At 37.9% G+C, this 18,409-nt stretch overlaps 1 protein-coding gene across 5 annotated transcripts in view; it reads right to left on the bottom strand.

Annotated features, from left to right (window-relative positions):
• Positions 1-18,409, bottom strand: part of BMPR1A (bone morphogenetic protein receptor type 1A) — a 137,381-nt gene that overhangs the window by 110,939 nt on the left and 8,033 nt on the right. For 2 of the 5 annotated variants that reach the window (XM_042961284.1, XM_042961286.1), the window contains exon 2: positions 14,272-14,364. The exons of 2 other annotated variants lie outside the window; for them this stretch is intronic. The gene's annotated coding sequence lies outside the window, so the exon portion shown is untranslated. Of the gene's footprint in view, positions 1-14,271; positions 14,440-18,409 lie in introns of those variants that run through there. One more of the 5 variants, XM_042961285.1, reaches the window with a different exon arrangement.

The raw sequence follows: 18,409 nt of genomic DNA, 5'->3' as shown, positions 1-18,409 counted from the left end.
AAAAAAAGGTTGAAAAAAAATAAAATGGTGCAGCTGCAGCGCCTGGATGGCTCAGTCACTTGAGCATCCGACCTTGGCTTAGATCATGATCTCACGGTTGCGGGTTCGAGCCCTGCATTGGGCTCTGCGCTGACAGCTCAGAGCCTGGAACCTGCTTCAGATTCTGTGTCTCCCTCTTTCTCTGCCCCTCCCCCACTTGAGTGTGCACTCTCTCTGAAAAATAAACAAATATTTAAAAAAGAAAAAGGGTATAATCTATTTAAAAATAAATAGGGGAACCTGGATGGCTTAGTCAGTTAAGTGTCCAACTTTTCCTCAGGTAACGATCTCACAGTTCATGAGTTCAAGCCCTGCGTTAGGCTCTGTGCTGACAGCTCAGAGCCTGGAACCTGCTTCGGATTCTGTGGATTCTGTGTCTCCCTCTCTCCCCTCCCCCACTCATGTGCACACCCGTGCACGCGCTCTCTCTCTCTCAAAAATAAACAAACATAAAAAAAACTTTTAATAAAAATAAATAAATAAAATGGTGCAGTCACTATGGAAAAACAGTATGGAAGCTCTTAAAAAATTAAAAATAGAAGTATATAATCCAGCAATTCCATTTCTGGGTATATATTCAAAAGAATTGAAAACAGGATCTCAAAGACAGATTTGCACACCTATGTTCATCGCAGCATTATTCACAAACCGAGAAGTGAAAGCAATGTAAATGTCCATCAAGAGATACACAGATAAAGAAAATGTGGTATACACATGCAATGGAGTATTATTCAACCTTAAAAAACAAGGAAATGTTGTCATGCTACAAACATGGATGAACCTTGAGGGCATTATGCTAAGTAAAAAAAGTCAATCACAAAAAGCCATATACTGCATGATTTCACTTACACCTGCAGTACCTAAAGTAATTAAATCCACAGAAACAGAAAGCAGAAGGGCAGCAAACTGCCAGGGGCTAGAGAGAGAGAGAAATGGGAAGATGAAAACAGTTCTAGAGATCTGTTGTATGACAATGTGCACATAATTAACAATACCATACTGAACACTTAAAAATCATTAAGAGGGTAAAATTATAAGTTTCTTACCACAAACTACAAAGTACAGAGTAGGTAGATTTGGATTTATCCAATACTGGAGTTTCTCAACTAAGCAATGTAGCAAGCGAGGACAAGGGTGTTGAGAATATTTGCAGCTGAACATTTATGACTGGCCACAGAATTGAAACTGAGAAAGGAGAAGAATGAGAACATAAGGGGCAGTGTAGTGAGAAACACTAAAAAGGTAATAGGGTCAATGGGTTCTGTAGATCTCAGGGAAAAGGATTGTTTGTTCTAGAAGGCATGGGCTGGAAAGATCAGAAGTGATGGATGATCAGAGAGTAGGGTTCTTGAAACTGAAATTATGGAGGAGGTTACAGTTACTATAATTATGAGCACATTATTATCGTATAACAGATCTGAGGTATGATGAGGTGGCTGAGATAGAGTGGAAGACACTGGCAGAGGTCAAGAGACAAGAGGCCAGGAAGGTTGTGGAAGAATGAGCCACGTGGATGTTGAGATAGATCATCAAGAATTAAAATAAATTGCTATCGGAGACAGTGCGCCATATAAAATAAAACCTTCACAGAATAAAGGAGGCTGGGGAGAGGACAGAGTAAGCCCAGGTTCCATGGAAAACTGGGAGGAGCAATAGCAGTAGACAGTATTATCTGATGAGGAGACTGAAAAATCATGTTTTCTGTTTGATGTTAAGTAAAGTGAGAGGGAGAGTGGTGTTAGAGTAGCGAAGAAGGGCAAACAGATTCATGTTTAGGTCCAAAGGAGAAAAGATTTTTCTTTTTCCAAAGAAAAATCACAACTTAAGTGGGCTGCGAAGAATCAGGGTTTTCCAGTGTGACTCAAGTTTTAGGACGTCCATGAACTTGATGTCTAGATGGGAAAAAATTACATCTTTAGTTTCATTAACCTCTAACTTAAATTATTTAAGTAGGAGAGTAGGCAAAACCCACAGTAGTATTAGCAGTACCTACAACTTTGTAACCAAAAAGAAATGGGATATTCTGATCAAATTACATTGTTGCAAATAATTTAAAGTATTATTTATGCCTCACCATTATTTAAAAATTAGGGTAGTTGTAAAAAAAATTAGGGTAGTTGTTAAAACCTGCCATTGGGTTATTTAATAAGTTAATAAAAGAACATCTGTATTAACTATATCTAAAAAAAAGTTTACTTTAATAGCTACATTTCAATATAATTGGTTTCCTTAGTAATCCAGTGTGTTTTATTTTATACATTTACAAACATTAGTCTGAAAAGGGGGACAGACTGCCCCCAAAACTTCAGAATGCCTGAGAGCAAGAAGGTGAATAGAATGGTCAGAAATGAGGCAAACAGAAAGGCTCCAGGGATTGGAGGGCAGTGGAAGAAAAGGGTCTGCTAAAGAGATTAAACACAGCTTTATGTCCCCATAAATTCAATGTGAAGTTAAACAGAATGAGGGAGATGTAGAAAATGTTATGTGAAAAAGGCAAGCTGCGACACAGAATGCATGAAGCCATTGGTATAAAACACACACACACATACACACACACACACACACACACACACAAAACAGAAATAAACTTTTGTAAAGGAAAATTTGAGGAGGATATATAAAGTGGCAGCCGTGGTTTAGAATGAGAAGAAAACTCAGGAGAGAGCAGCAAGAGAGGAGGAATGGGGAGGGACACCTGGGTGGCTCAGTCGGTTAAGTGTCTGACTCTTGTCTGACTCTTGGTTTTGGGTCGGGTCATGAATTCAAGCCCTGCATCAGGCTCGGAGCCTTCTCTTCCTCTCTCTGCCCCTCCCCCGCTCACTCTGTCTCTCTTGAAGTGAATGAATAAACTTAAAAAAATTTTTTTAAAGAGAGGAGGAAAATGGAAAGCTCGCTTTTCTGTATGGTTTGAACAGTTTGCTGCAAGTATGTATTACATTAAAAAAACAAAAACAAAAAAACAAGGGGCATCTGGGTGGCTCAGTCAGTTAAGCATCCAACTTCAGCCCAGGTCATGACCTCTCAGTTCGTGAGTTCAAGCCCCACATTGGGCTCTGTGCTGACAGCTCAGAGCCTGTAGGCTGCTTCAGATTCTGTGTCTCCCTCTGTCTCTGCCCCTTGCCTGCTTGCATGCTCGCTTGCTCTCTCAAAAATAAACATTAAAAAAAAAAATTTAAACTTACTTTGTAGAGAAATCTTCTTTTCCTTAGTATATTTTTCTTTTGTATTCTTGCAGGACACTAAGGGCTAGGCCTCTGGGTTCTCCAGGGAACTCAGTGATGCATTCTTTCACAGAAATGTTGTCTAAAAACGATTTTTTTTATATACCAGGGGGAGATGGGCATCATAGAGAATAGTTTTAGCTATGTGGGGCTGTCATGAAGCAATCTGCCTTGCGTTAGGCCCTCGAATATTTGACTTCTGTATTAAGACAAGTAGGAAATTGGAAGCTTCATCTCCTGGAGCTTTCTCTTCATGATCAAAACATGTCTGGGACAGAAAACTGCAAAGCAGTCCATGCTTAATAGACACTTATCAAATGTAGCAAACATGATAGTACTTCTCTCAAGTTGAACAGCTACTGCTGATGTATAGGGAACCCAGTTATTTTTTAGTTCACCATGTATATGCCATCTTACTGAACTCACTTATTAGGTTCCCAAGTTTGTCAATGGATTCTCCTGGTTTTTCTAGAGCATATGCAAGGAGTTGAAATTTTGACTTTCCCTTTCAAGTATTTATATGTTTTTTTTTTTCCTTTGTCCTCTCTTACTCCATTGGCTGGGGCCTCTAGTTAAATGCTTAACAGAAGCATTAAAAATGAGCTTAGTAAAGGGGCACCTGGGTGGCTCAGGTCATGATCTCGCGCTCCGTGAGCTCAAGCCCCACATCGGGCTCTGTGCTGACAGCTCAGAGTCTGGAGCCTGTTTCAGATTCTGTGTCTCCCTCTCTCTCTGACCCTCCCCTGTTCATGCTATGTCTCTGTCTCAAAAACAAATAAACATTAAAAAAAAAAATTTTTTTTTAATGAGCTTAGTATTATTTTTTTCATAAAAAAATTTTTACCAGTTGGGTTTACTACATTCTTTAAGTAGTTTTACCCCCTCTCAAGTTAAGGAAGTTGCCTTCTTTTCCTAAACCTAGTCTATCAGAAATGGTTACTGAATTTTATCTGGTATCTTTTGTCATCAATTGAAATGATCGTACTGTTTTCCTTCTTTGATTTACTAATATAGTGTAAACGACACTGAAAGATTTCCTAAGGTCAAATCATCCTTGATTCCCAGGGAGAGTTTTTCCCTATATAGTTTTAACACACTGTTAGATTCAGTTTCCTAGTATCTTATTTTGGATCTTACAACTATGTGATAAAGGAAAATAGCCTATTGTTTTCTCTTCCTGTGCTATGCTAGCTTCAAAGGGCATCTTCTCTATTACATTTCTCTTCTTTCCTCTGGAAATCTGTGTGACACAGGGATCATCGATTACTTTAAAGTCCTGTAAAAATATCTGGCCCTTTTAAAGGCTGTATCTTGAACAATTCTGTCTACTTCTTCATCAGCTACTGGACTATCAAGCTTTTCTATTCCTTCTGAAAATTTCAGTAATTTATACTTTCCTAGGAAATAATCGGTTTCATTAATTTCTAGGCTGACTGGCATGAAGTTCTGCACAGTGTCCCCTTCTGAGGCTCTCATCTCGGCACTTATAGAGGTGTCCACGGCTTGTGGTGTCTGCCTCCAGCTTGTTTTCTTCTTAACCAGACTTGCCAAGAGTCTGCCAGCTCTGATTTTACTGTCAAGAGAGGGTTTATTCTGGGGGCGCCTGGATGGCTCAGTTGGTGAAGAGTGTGACTCTTGATCTCAGGGTTATGAGCTCTAGTGCCACAGTGGGTGTACAGATTACTTAAAAATCAAATCTTAAAAAAAAAAAAGTTGTTTTACTTTTCATTAACTTATACTTTTACATTTATTAATTGCTTTGTTTTACATCATTTGGTTTATTTTGTTTTTAATCAGTTTAAACTGAATATCTTGTCCATTCAGCTTTAATCTTTCCTGTTTATTAATTCATATTTAATTGCTATGAATTTTCCAGAAAGTTTCACATTGGCAACATTGATATGTAGTGCTTCTCTCTATAATTAATGTCTAAATTGTGTCACTTCAGTTACGATCATCCCTTTAAGCTGTTTAAAAGGCATGTCTCTTCCCTTGCTCCCAAAGAAGGTAGATGTTTTTGTTTTGGATTTATGTTTTTGTTTGTTCTGTATGATTTTATATGGGGGGGGGGCATCCTATTGCTGTTAATTTCTATTGCACTATGGTCAGAAAATATAAATATAACCTACTTAAGTTTTGCTTTCTGAAAATCTGATTTTCTTTGCAGCACAAAACAGGCTCACTTTTTGTGACTCCCCGTGTTGGGAAAGAAAGCATACATATTCTTAAGAAATCTCTGCAGGAACTACAGCCAGTCTTCATTAATGATCTAGAACTGAGAACTGTAAACCCACTGAATACCAATAGTTATTTCTTTCTCCCCAAAGTTCCACAATACCTTATTTCTACAATGCATCTGATTCACTGTTCTCTCTATAGATCAACTTCTGATCACTCAGCTACTTGAATCCCACCCCTGAATCTGTGTCTAATGACCTGAGCACTCCAGTGTTAAGTCCCATCAGTCTCCAGTACCCAAAGCAAACTCCTAGGCCTAACAATCCAACTGGCCCCACTTGGATCTGGATTCCATCCTCACTCTACCCAACTATAGCCAGGAACAGCAAGGTCATTGTTGTAAAGACCTTATAAAGCTCACCCACAGCCAGGCCTCCTCTACTTCCAGGAGCATGGGGTCCACTCCTCCATCCCCTTGCTGTTAGGTAAGCCAAATGACTAGTTTTGACTGGAGAAGTTACATAATTGCTGGTTGCAAGACCCTCCAATGTTTTCTTCCCTTCCACAGCAACCAAGAAAGCCATGTGTTCCAAAGGTACAGCTGCAAGAGGGTAAAACCTGACAGGCTTTATCTCAACTGCCTACTTCCCTCAAGCTGAACATGGGACGATAAATAAACTTTTTGCTCTGTCCAGCCAATGAAATTTGAGGACTTTGTTCATTAATGAGGCATAATTTAACCTATCCTGATTAATATAGTCCTGTTAACCAATACCTTCCAGAGCTGCGGGGAAGTCAAGTTCTCTGATATATTCCCTATTTATAAAATTGACATCTCTAGTACAAATGAAATTTGGGAGAGAGGGTCTTTCTCTCCTGTAGTCTCTACAATTTTTTCTAAAAATAATATATATGGTTTTCATAATCATAAGAAAAATACTCTTTAAAGTGCTCATGAAAGTTTCAATGGACTTAGCACTTTGGAACTACACACTTTAGCCATCAGCTAGTCTAGTCCTGACCACTTTCATTCAGAACAGAGACATGAAGCATGTACTGAGGACTATCCAACTAGTCGGTACTGGATGAAGGATAATTACTCAGGCCTCTGGATTGCCAAATTTAAGTCAGTCAACATAACACACTTTAAGATTTATTCTCTCAGGGCACCTGAGTGGCTCAGTCAGGTAAGCATACAACTTCGGCTCAGGTCATGATCTCACAGTTCAGGAGTTCAAGCCCCACGTTGGGCTCTGTGCTGACAGCTTGGAGCCTGCTTCAGATTGTGTGTCTCCCTCCCCCTCTGCCCCTCTCCCATGCTCACTCCCTCTCCCCACTTCTCCTCCCCTCGTGCTCTCTTGCTCTCTCTCAAAAATAAATGAACATTAAAAATTCTTTAAATTTTTTTAAATGAAAAAATAAAAATAAAATAAAAAGATGTATTCTCTCATTTTTAAAAAACAGACTTCCTATGAATCTCCATGGGTCTATTTCCCCACTTTATCCTAATCAGTTTTGTACATTATCTCACCACATTCTCAACATAAATAAGTTTAGGTCTCCTATTACCACTCTTCTAGTCCTCTAAACTTGTCTTTCCTAGCACCAACATCACACTGTAATTGTATACCTGAGTAGGTTTGTGGTTTTATTGATGCTGGTCTCCCCAACTAGAACATAAGCTCCATGAAAGCAGAACTGAGGGCTATTTTATTCACTATTATATAACCAAGTCTGGACAGTTTCTGGTCTATCACAGGTGCTCATTATATACTTACCAAATTGAAGTATACTTTCCAAGTCTTAAAAACTTAGAAATAATTACCAAGACTAAAACTGATCATCTCAGAGTTCTTATGTGTTTCTTCAGAAAGCCTGTTCTCCTTAGAAAAGTTAAGGGTTCTATGAAAGGGCCAAGAAAATGGGAGGTTTTCATAAGGGGTATATGTTATAGATACACATGAAAATAATGATCCTATGATAAAATGTTTTCCCTCAAGCAGAGAAAATTTCTACTGCAATAGAGCCCCCCCCAAAAAAAGTAGGGACACCTGGTGGCTCAGTTATTTCAACCATATCTTTCCCCCTTTCTTTCCAAAAAAAAAGAAAAAAAAAGGGAGGGGCGCCTGGGTAGCTCAGTCGGTTAAATGTCTGACTTCAGCTCAGGTTATGATCTCACGGCTTGTGAGTTCGGGCCCCCACATCGGACTCTGTGCCGATAGCTCAGAGCCTGGAGCCTGTTTCAGATTCTGTGTCCCTCTCTCGATCTGCCCCTCCCCTGTTCATGCTCGCTCTCTCTCTCTCTCTCTCTCTCTCAAGAATAAAAAAATTTTCTTTTTAAATTAAAAAAAAAAAAAGGAATCTGATGTAAAATATAAAACTAAAATTTTCCCTCAATCCAATCAAAAATAAGAGGAATTGCCAATCATTTTCATTTCTTGAGATGGACACTTAAATCACTGATCTTTAGCCTTTCTACTTTTCTAATACATATTTTTTAAGCTGTAACATTTCCTCTAAGTATAGAATCAAGTGTATCCCAAATTTTGCTATGAGTGTATTTTCATTATGATTGAATCCTATTGATTTCTAATTCCTCTATAACTTTTTATTTAACTCACGGGTTTAGAATTAGAAGTGCACTGCTTAATTTCAAAGATTTTCTCACTATCTTTTGTAATTGATTTCTAACTTAATTCCACTATGGTCAGAGGACACTGTGAATGATTTCAATCTTTTGATATCTGTTGAGGCTTGCTTTAAGACCAACAAATGGATCATATTCTATCTTCACTGGGTGTTGTGTTCTCTATTACATTTTTTTAGTGTTCTCTGGCTTTCTATCTCCTTACTAATTTTCTGTCTGCTAGTTAAATCAGTAGTCAGTGATTGATTATGGGCCCTGATCTAAAATTTTAGGTAACTTATACACTGCTCACTATGGGTCGGGTATGGCTCTAAAATATAAAACATATGTATAGGTCATATATATATACACACACATATATATATACACATATATATATATACACATATATACATATACACACATACACACACACACACACACATATATATATATATATATATATATATATATATATATATATATATATAAACTTAAAACCACTCCATGAGGTAAGGAGCATTATTACCAATTTACAGATGAGGAAACCGACACAGAGATGTTTGTCAAACCAATCTGCCCAAAGTGCTGGTTGCACAGCTAGGAAGAAGCAGATCTGGGATTTAAACCCAAGAAGAGTTGGGATTTAAACCCAAATGGAGTCCATGCTGTTAACCACTAATTATATAATATTAAATTATATACACACATACACACACACACAATATAAACACACATATATAATATAGGCTTTAATATATATATGCATATAGAGTGGTTAAGAGCATGGATATATATCTTTGTATATATATTTTATATATGTTATAGATACACACAAAGATAATGATCCTATGATAAAATGTTTTCCCTCAAGTAGAGAAAGATTCTACTGCAACAGAGCCCCCAAAAATAGTTAAGAACAATTTTTGATCAGAAGTACTTAACAATGTGAATTTGAAAGTACTTAATAACTATTGCATCCTCAGTATCAGGGCAAATTATGTAAAAAATAAGAACAGGAAAAGAAACTAAAAAGAATTATATGAAATAAGATCCACAGTTATTATGAGATGTTGACGAGTCTTATGCTCTTTGTTCTCCTATCCCATGACTTCTAAATACTATGTATCACCCTTAGAGTGAAGAACACAAGAGCCTACTACAGTCCCTAACTGAACTGACAATGTTGTGTTAATTCTCAAGTGAAAAGAGACAACGTTAGCAAGACCATGAAAATCACAGGAGATAATGGATATAAAAGTGCTCTGTAAACTATGTAATATATAAATGTTAATAATTACAAAGCATCCTAGGACTAAATAAAAGCTTTTTCATGTCTTTTCCCTTTTAAATTTCAGCTGCTAATTTAAAGTATCTAACTTGAAAACACAAATATTTTGTTTAAACAAATTCAGAAGAGTTGGTTTTTGAAAGGCAGAACATTAAAGTGCCACATATCCTTGAACACTGACAAAAAGGAAAACAATGACAAATTTACAAAAGCATTACACTCTCTCAGTACCACTGAAAATACCCTGATCTGTAATTTAATAAAATGCTGATTCGGTGCTGAAGATACAAATAGGAACTCTAAATTTAACCCCAAAAAGTGATGTTATTTCCAGAAAAGAATTTTTATAACTCATAAAAAAAAGGAATAATTCATTTAAAGATGAATTAAATACACATTATATAACAAAAAATGTACACATCACAATTAGTGATAAGAATACATGCTCAATCCATTGAGGATAGGTTTTCCTTTCAAAGTTTCCTTTGCTATTTCTGCACGGAACCTATGAATAAAGAATGCACAGCTGCCTAGCAGATGTATAATTTCAGTGTTCAGATTCCATTCTTTCTAGTTTCATTCTGCTAGAGGTTTTGGATGTTCTATTTCCATATGGTTTCTGACCTCCCTCAGTTTGGGTTCTACCTCCCCACATCTTATTCTATTTTAGTCCATTATTACAGAAAACACATCAAATTTGAAACATCTTAACTTTGTTTTAAAGCTTAAAAGTTGCAAAGCTGAAAAAGAAAGGGAGAATATACAGACAAAAAGATAATCAGGTAACTAAAACAAGACAGCCAAATTTCCAAACCTGCACCAAAACCAAGAGTCAGACGCTCAACCAACTGAGCCACCCAGGCACCCCAAAACTTCTATCTCAATAGCCCCACTCCATGCCACCTTGTTTCTTCTATTTCAGGTTCGGACACTTGGCTTTCACACAAGCAGAGAATTCCAGTTTTACTCACCTGATTTCCTCAAACTCTTTAAGTTATGGGAGAATCGTTAAGCAATAAAGTTTTTGTTTTAACTGATACTGCATATACCAAAAGGTTTACTAGTGTTCTTGCATAATATGAATATGAGGGATTTTTACTTTTTTTCCTCAGAGCTTCTCTAGGTTTTAAATTTGTTCAGTGAGCATTACTTTCGTAATCAAGATGCAAAAAGACTTTTGAACAAAAACTTGCAAGGAAAGAGATTATTTTTAAATGTCTACATGTCTAACAAATTGTGTTTTAATAATTTCTGTGGAACACAAGCAAATTAATAATATTCCAGAGGACAATATCGGCATCATTAATGGGTAAAAATCAGGTTTCATTCCTCAGCCTATCTGACTCCCAAAACGGCCCCACAGATGGACTTACTCATTTTCTATTTTCAACTGATGTGGCAGTTATTTTTTATCTTTTTTCCTTCCTGTTCTCTCACAGGGCAGATTTTCAATGTATTCTAAGAAACAATACAAATAACATGATTATGTTAAGCAAAACTCTGTCCAGTTTCAGCTACTTTACGAGTAACAGTCAAGGTAAAGCAGTGAAAAAAGGCCTAGCTGTGTGATCGCTAACAATTAAACGTGTCTGTATCTCAGAAATGAGATAAATGATACAGCACTAATTTTTAAAAACTGTTTATGGGAAGCATTCTGGATAAATGCTATAAAAGCAACTGCTCCATTGGACTTTGAATACTGTTTTCTCCACGATGCAAAACATCAGGGAAGCAAAAAAATTAATTAACTAATTAATTAATTAATTTAAAAATACCTATGAAAAGTTTCTGACAAATTTTAGTATTAAAAAGAGAAGTAGGGGGGCACCTGGGTGGCTCAGTTGGCTAAGCGTCGGACTTCAGCTCAGGTCATGATCTCACAGTCTGTGAGTTCAAGCCCCGCACCAGGCTCTGTGCTGACAGCTCGGAGCCTGGAGCCCCCTTCAGATTCTGTGTCTCCCTCTCTCTCTGCCCCTCCCCTGTTCATGCTCTGTCTCTCTCTGTCTCAAAAATAAAAACATTAAAAAAAAATAAAATTAAAAAAAAGAGAAGTAGGTGTTAATTGTCAAAAGTCAAGTTTAACCCATCAAATACGTAGATTTAGACCATGAGAGGAGAGAACGTTTGTACCAGGTACCTCAGTTAACACACCAGCTTACAGGCAAATCCATCTACTGTATGTGAACAGGCACGAGAAGCAGCAGGTGAAAATCAAGTAAAACGTGTGCATGTGTAGAGTACACATCCTTATCTTAAAATTGTCCTACTCCCTTTGAAAATGAACATAATTCTGTGGGTAAGAACACGGTCTCTGCAGTCAGACTACCTGGGTTTGAGTCCTTAGCTTTGCCACTTACTAGCTGCACAACCCTTGACAAGTTATTCCACCTCTGTGGCCTCATTCTCCTCTCATAACCGTACCTATCATAGAACAGCACTTAAAATAGGGCTAGGCAAATGTAAGGAAAATAGGTATTACCTAGTCCCTCATTATTTTATTGTTCTACAGCATTTAAACTAAAACCCACTCACCTTTTCAACATGAACAGCTGAAAGTTAATTTAAAACTTCATGAATTCAAAATCTCCTATACTGAGTAAAATATATTACACTAATGCTTTTTACTGAGTACTTTTTACTTTAACGTTTCTGAGGCTTGATAAACTCTTACAACTCCATAAAAACTAAGGAATACCATATTTTACTTAATGTTGCAATTAAGGTTAACATATACAGTTTATAAATTTGAAATGCACTAGTTAGAATTAAATAAAATATGTTTAATGTTAAAATTATATTGCGCAGAACTGGAATGCACTTGGAAACAGAACCATTAAGATGATCAAAGGATCATGTACAACTCTAAAAGCTTTGTACAGAAAAAAGAATGGGGGCTGGTGTCAGAGGGGCTTTAGTAGGAACTTAAGCTGATACTTCTATGACTTTAATAAGGGATCTGAAATTGGTACAAACATGAGAAAAGGTTTTATTCTTCTCCAGCTTCCACCTCCAACTATGGTTGGTCCAATTTCCCTTTCACACACCACCTCCCCTTAATGACATCTGGAACAATTCCTACAGCTTTCCAGTAGTTTTCAGTTATAAAAATGTCCAGTCCAGTTGACTGCTGTTTAAAACTTTAATCTTCAAAAAAAATTTTTTTAACATTTATTTATTATTGAGAGACAGAGAGAGACAGAGCATAAGCACGGGAGGGGCAGAGAGAGGAAGAAACACAGAATACAAAGCAGGCTCCAGGCTCTGAGCTGTCAGCACAGAACCCGACGCAGGGCTCGAACTCACGGACCGTGAGATCATGACCTGAGCCGAAGTCAGACACTTAACCAACTGAGCCACCCACGCGCCCCTAAAACTTTAATCTTCAATCTTGCAATCATCTCTTTCCCTTCCAAACCCAGGCTGGGTCCATGGTCCATGAAAAGTTCAACTGGGAAAGGGGTGTGGTCTGACCTGTTTTGGGAGGAGAGGGGGATGAGGGAGAACAGAATAAACGTCTCAACATCTGAGCACTCCTGCAGTCCTCTGGGGTGGCTGCCACCACCCGGCTAATACGGACCATGATACAGGCAGCCAAATAATGGCTTCTCCTCTGGGGACAGGCTGGAGCGCTCTGGTGACCGAGAGGTGAGGGGCTCAAACCCAACTGCACATTTCCCTTCCCAAAGACCTGCTTCAGCTCAACCTCTCCTACTTTTGCTCCCCTCTCCAGGAGAGCCAGCTCTGTCAAGATGCCTAAAGCCTAGTTACCTTCTGCTTTCCCCACGTGAACAGAAATTTGAAACAAGTACAGGGTGTTCTACTGCTACCCTCAGTCCACAAGGAGATTTCTCTGCACTTTTTTTTACCCTTTGCTCAAGGAGGCACAGATCAACCAATCAGCTGCATCATGACTACCGGCTAGGAAATGAGATGTGCTGCTCTACTTTTTGCTAGCACTCCTAACCTCACGAGTGGCTCTCTTAGACCTCCCCGCACTAAGCTTCTAGGAAAGGCCACCCCAAGGGAAGAGGAACGGAGCAAAAAGTGTACAATGCTCCCCACCTAGGCAAACTAGCCACCGAGGTGACTGCTGTGCACAATTTCCTTCCCCTCCATTCTCTGACAGGTTTCTGTCACACCCTAATAAGCTCTAGAAAGGATTCAGGCCACTAAATGCTTGGGGGCTTTCTTTAGACTGTAGAATCACTGACTTATCCTTAACCCTAAGGACCTAGTCCCCGTTCCGAGCTAACTAGGAAAGTCTGATTCTACTTACTTCTTACTCTTACCTCTCTGACCTTGTTGGGGCAATTAACCCTCATTAGCCTCAGATTCTTAACATATACAACCGGAAAAGCCACAAAACTTCCCAGTATCAACTTACCAGTAAGTACTGCCAGTACACAAAAGTACTTTGCAAATTCAAGTGTTAATAATGCTAACAAAATAACACTTTCAGAAGGTATCAGGATTAGATTTCATCTTCAAGGACCCTATATAGACAGCCATTCAAATTGCTTTTGAAGACAGAACTGACCTCATCTTCCCCCACACAAATAATTCATCTTCGCTTACACTTACTAAGCATTACTATGTGGCAAAAATAGTGTTTAGTGCTTCTCTGCACTCACTCAGTCTTCGCAGTAACTCTGTGAGAAAACGATTATTACCCTCATTTGACATACAAGGAAATAAAGCTTAGATTAACCACTTTGGTGCAAGGTCACGAACCTAGTAAACAGAGTAGTAAGTTATGGAACACAATAAATGTGAAGCTAGATAACATGTCAATAATTCAAGGTTTAATAAACATTTCAAGTTATCTGGAATACAGGTAAACGGGAAGTCACTGTAATCATCTCAAGAGCCCTTTACCGGTTTAAGAAATTAGAGGCTTCTTTGTATATTTTACTTACTTAATCTTAACTGAATGACCTTTTTTGTTGTTTCTTCTGATTGTGACCAGTGGAACCTGTCACAAACCATCTTCTACGCAAATTGATAAGATGCTAAGAAAGAACAGGAAACAGTGAATAACTTTAGAAAGAACAGGCTTAGTCAACACAATTAGAGTAATTATGCCACTTGATTAAGAAATAGCATTGTAATTGTAGGAATATATTCAGGAAGAGGGGGATGTCTCTCTAATTGTACATTCTACCTCATTTAACAAATTTTTAGTTTTGAAGAATACATTTTGAAAACTGTAGCTTAAAGAAATTTGACTTATGCTCTTTATATTTAAAATACTTAACTTTGTTTTTAGATAGTGAAACTTCACTTGCTTATTATCCCTTGCCCCAGCAGTCAGAAACAACCTGCCATTGCTAAGGAGGAAAAACTTTTCTTCTACCCTCTTGCGTTCTGAATTTGGGGGCCTGCAAATTACACTGACAGAAGTCAGATTAGCAAAAAAAAAAAAAAAAAAAAAAAGATTTTTATTCATTCACCACCATTTACATACAAGTGTGACTAAAAGAGGCAGTTAGAATTTGGGGCTCCTGTGTTAATATGGGGAGAGGGGAGGAGGACACTTACAGGAAACAAATGACTTTTAAGAAAGATACATGGGCCCCTAGGAAAATGGATATATGATACGGTGTGTGACAATGTCAGTTTAGATGTGGTGCCACTTTTTCTCTCTGCTCTCTAGTGATAAAAGTCAATCTTCCCTGGTTTCAAAACTCTGGGGAGCAGCTTTGTGATAACTGAGTTTTCTCTGTGAGTCTGTTTTTAGGCAGATCAGGAAGTTCCCCAGAAAAGCCTATTCTCAAATACCTTCAGCGCAAAATAATTTTTATGCCACAGTGATGTATTCTGTACCCCTTCACCACCAACACAAATATCTGAACGCTTACTGTGTACAAGGCACTGAATTAGTACCGATGGCAAAACAAAATATTTTAAGACAAAATTCAGTCACCAAGGAGCTTATAAAATAAATTGAGAGTATGAGACAACTTAAACTTTTTATTTTTTTGTTTCTAAATACTCTTACAACAGCAAAAGAATTTTTATATATTATGAACAAAAATAAAAAACAAATGACAAAAAAAAATGCATTATACCAAGAGTTAATATCCATACCCCAAAAAAGAGTTTCTGCAAAATGAGTAACAAAAAAAGATTAGAAAAACAAAGGAGAGATAAATGCAAGGAACCAACAAACTATAAAATTCTCCTCAACCTTAGTCAATCAAAGAAATACAAATTAAAACTACAATACTGTTTTTTCAGCTGGCAGCCTGGCAAAGATTAAAATAGACTGATACTATGATGTGTTGGTGAGGGGTTAGGGGAAATACTCTCAAACACTGTTGGCTGGAATGTGAATTGTTACAAGGATTGTGCAGAGCAGTTTGGCACTATAGGCATTATACATGGCTTCTCTTACGTACAGCAAACACATGTCTAAGAATTCATCCTATAAAATAAAAATAGTCTCAGAGGATATGTACAAGCACCACAGCACTGTTTACAATGCAAAAAAAAGGAAAAAGAAAAAGAAAAAGAAAAATACCTTGCAACAAATTGGAAACAATCTAATCATCGATAGGGGGCTGGTAAATAAAATGACGGTATATTCATAAAAGGGAATATTACATGGCTACTAAAAAGAATGAGTAAATCAACACCTAATGACATAAAAAGAGTACTCTATATTCAGTGAAGACAGAGTTAAAGAAAAGGATGCATAGTATCACCTCATTTTTTGGAAATGGGGAGAGAAAAAGAAAAAGAAATGAAGACAGTGGAAGAGAAAGATTACATTTATCTCTATACTCTTAACACTGTAATCCAGGGGGGACGTGGGGGCAGGAAGACTCACTTTATGCCTGAAGTTTCAACCAAATACGTGTAACTTCTGTAAACAGAAGAAACAAAGGAAGGTGCTATGGCAATACAGTTAGGGAGACTATATTGGGGTTTTACAAGACTAAAAGCGGAGAAGGCTTGTAGTAAAGAAATCTAATATGTTAATAGATGGTACAAGAAACACCAAAATACTGCCTTCAAATAATGACACAGAAGGGGTGCCTGGGTGGCTCAGTCGGTTGAGTGTCCAACTTTGGCTCAGGTCATGATCGCATAGCTCGTGAGTTCGAGCCCCCTGTGGGTTCTGTGCTGACAGCTCAGAGCCTAGAGCCTGCTTCAGATTCTGTGTCTCCCTTTCTCTCTGCCCCTCCTCTCTCTCTCTCTCTCTCTCTCAAAAATAAACATTTAAAATTTTTTTAAAAAAATAAAAAAAAAAAGTAGAAATCAATGAAAGAGGGGCGCCTGGGTGGCTCAGTTGGTTAGGCAACTGACTTCGGCTCAGGTCATGATCTCACAGGTCACGATCTCACAGTTCGTGAGTTCGAGACGCGCATTGGGCTCTGTGTTGGCAGCTCAGAGCCTGGAGCCTGCTTCCAATTCTGTGTCTCCCTCTGTCTCTGCCCCACCCCTGCTCACACTCTGTCTCTGTCTCTCTCTCAAAAATAAATAAACATTAAAAAAAATTTTTTTAAATAATGACACAGAAGAGCTCTTTTAAGTGTGGACCACTGAGGAAGGCTTCACAGAAGTAAGATTTTGAAGCATTTTGATAAGCATAGGGGGAAGGAAAGTCGAAGGCAACACCGTACAATTTAATGTACAATTTTAAGTTTTTTCTAGCCATCTTTCAAAAGAGAAAATTTGATCCTTTTTCTTTGAAAGTTAATTTTACTATTACTTAACCCAACATATTCAAAACAGTATCATTTCAATATGTAATCAGTATTTTAAAAGCATAATGAGATACTTTACATTCCTTTTTTTGTACTATCTTCAAAATGTGGTACGCAATTCAGAACAGCCACATCTCAAATGTTCAACAGCCACGTGCGGTACTGGCTACTGGAGTGGACAGCAGAAGTCTAAGGACTCTGAACGGAAACTCAGAACTGGATATTTCAGTGACTTAAGCTAATAAAATAGTAGTATGAAGTGAATAAGGCAAAAAGGCAGACTAGGCCAGAGCAAGAGGCCAGTCTGAGAGAATTTGAATTTTATATGGTAAGCAAATAAGAAACCAGTGGAAAATATTTATCGAGTAGGAATGATGACTAAGGCACTATTTCAGGAAGATTAACTTCTTTTTCTTTAATCAGATCATACATAAATTCAACATGCAGTTTTCTTCCCCAACACTTTTATTCTGTGAAAGAGTACTAAAATGGAGACGTAAAACAGTATCTGTCATCAAGCGACTACATTTTGTTGATTTAAGATGCTTCTGAATAGCTACTGTTGAAATATTTTTATTTCATGGTACCTTTATTTTTTAATTTTTTTTAACGTTTATTTATTTTTGAGACAGAGAGAGACAGAGCATGAACGGGGGAGGGTCAGAGAGAGAGGGAGACACAGAATCGGAAGCAGGCTCCAGGCTCCGAGCCATCAACCCAGAGCCCGACGCGGGGCTCGAACTCACGAACCGTGAGATCATGACCTGAGACAAAGTCGGACGCTTAACCGACTGAGCCACCCAGGCGCCCCTATTTCATGGTACCTTTAAACAATTTTTTGAAAAATACGTTGGTAAGAACTTTACCAAAGTTTAATGGCCTTTACTTTAACACTCCCTATCAACAGCTCCCTTTAGTTAGAAATCTAAATTATTCTTAATTAAATGCAAAATTCAGACACTCAAGATGTTAAACTGATGGACTACATCACAAAAAATGGTAACTGCTAGTAGGAAAACTACCCACGAATTTTACCTTACAGAAAACAGTATCACAACCATGCAAGTTTCCTCCAGATTTCTCAACTTCAAAACTGAGAGCCTCTAACATTTCAGATAATCTACCTAAAGGCTAAAGAAAAAAAAAAAATTTAATGCTCAAGAAATGAGATAAGAAAGCAGGGCATGAAAGAACACCACTGGCCACAGGCCATTCCATTCGTTACTTACAATGACTGCCAAGGCAGGAAGAGGGACTCTGCAGCCAAGAGTCAGAAACCCAGTGATGTCATCATGACCAAAAGCATTACATGACCTGCAATTTCAGCAACTAACTGCTCTGCATT

The sequence above is a fragment of the Panthera tigris genome, chromosome D2, assembly GCF_018350195.1.
Source record: "Panthera tigris isolate Pti1 chromosome D2, P.tigris_Pti1_mat1.1, whole genome shotgun sequence".
NCBI lineage: Eukaryota > Metazoa > Chordata > Mammalia > Carnivora > Felidae > Panthera > Panthera tigris.
This window is presented reverse-complemented; position numbering and strand designations above follow the sequence as displayed.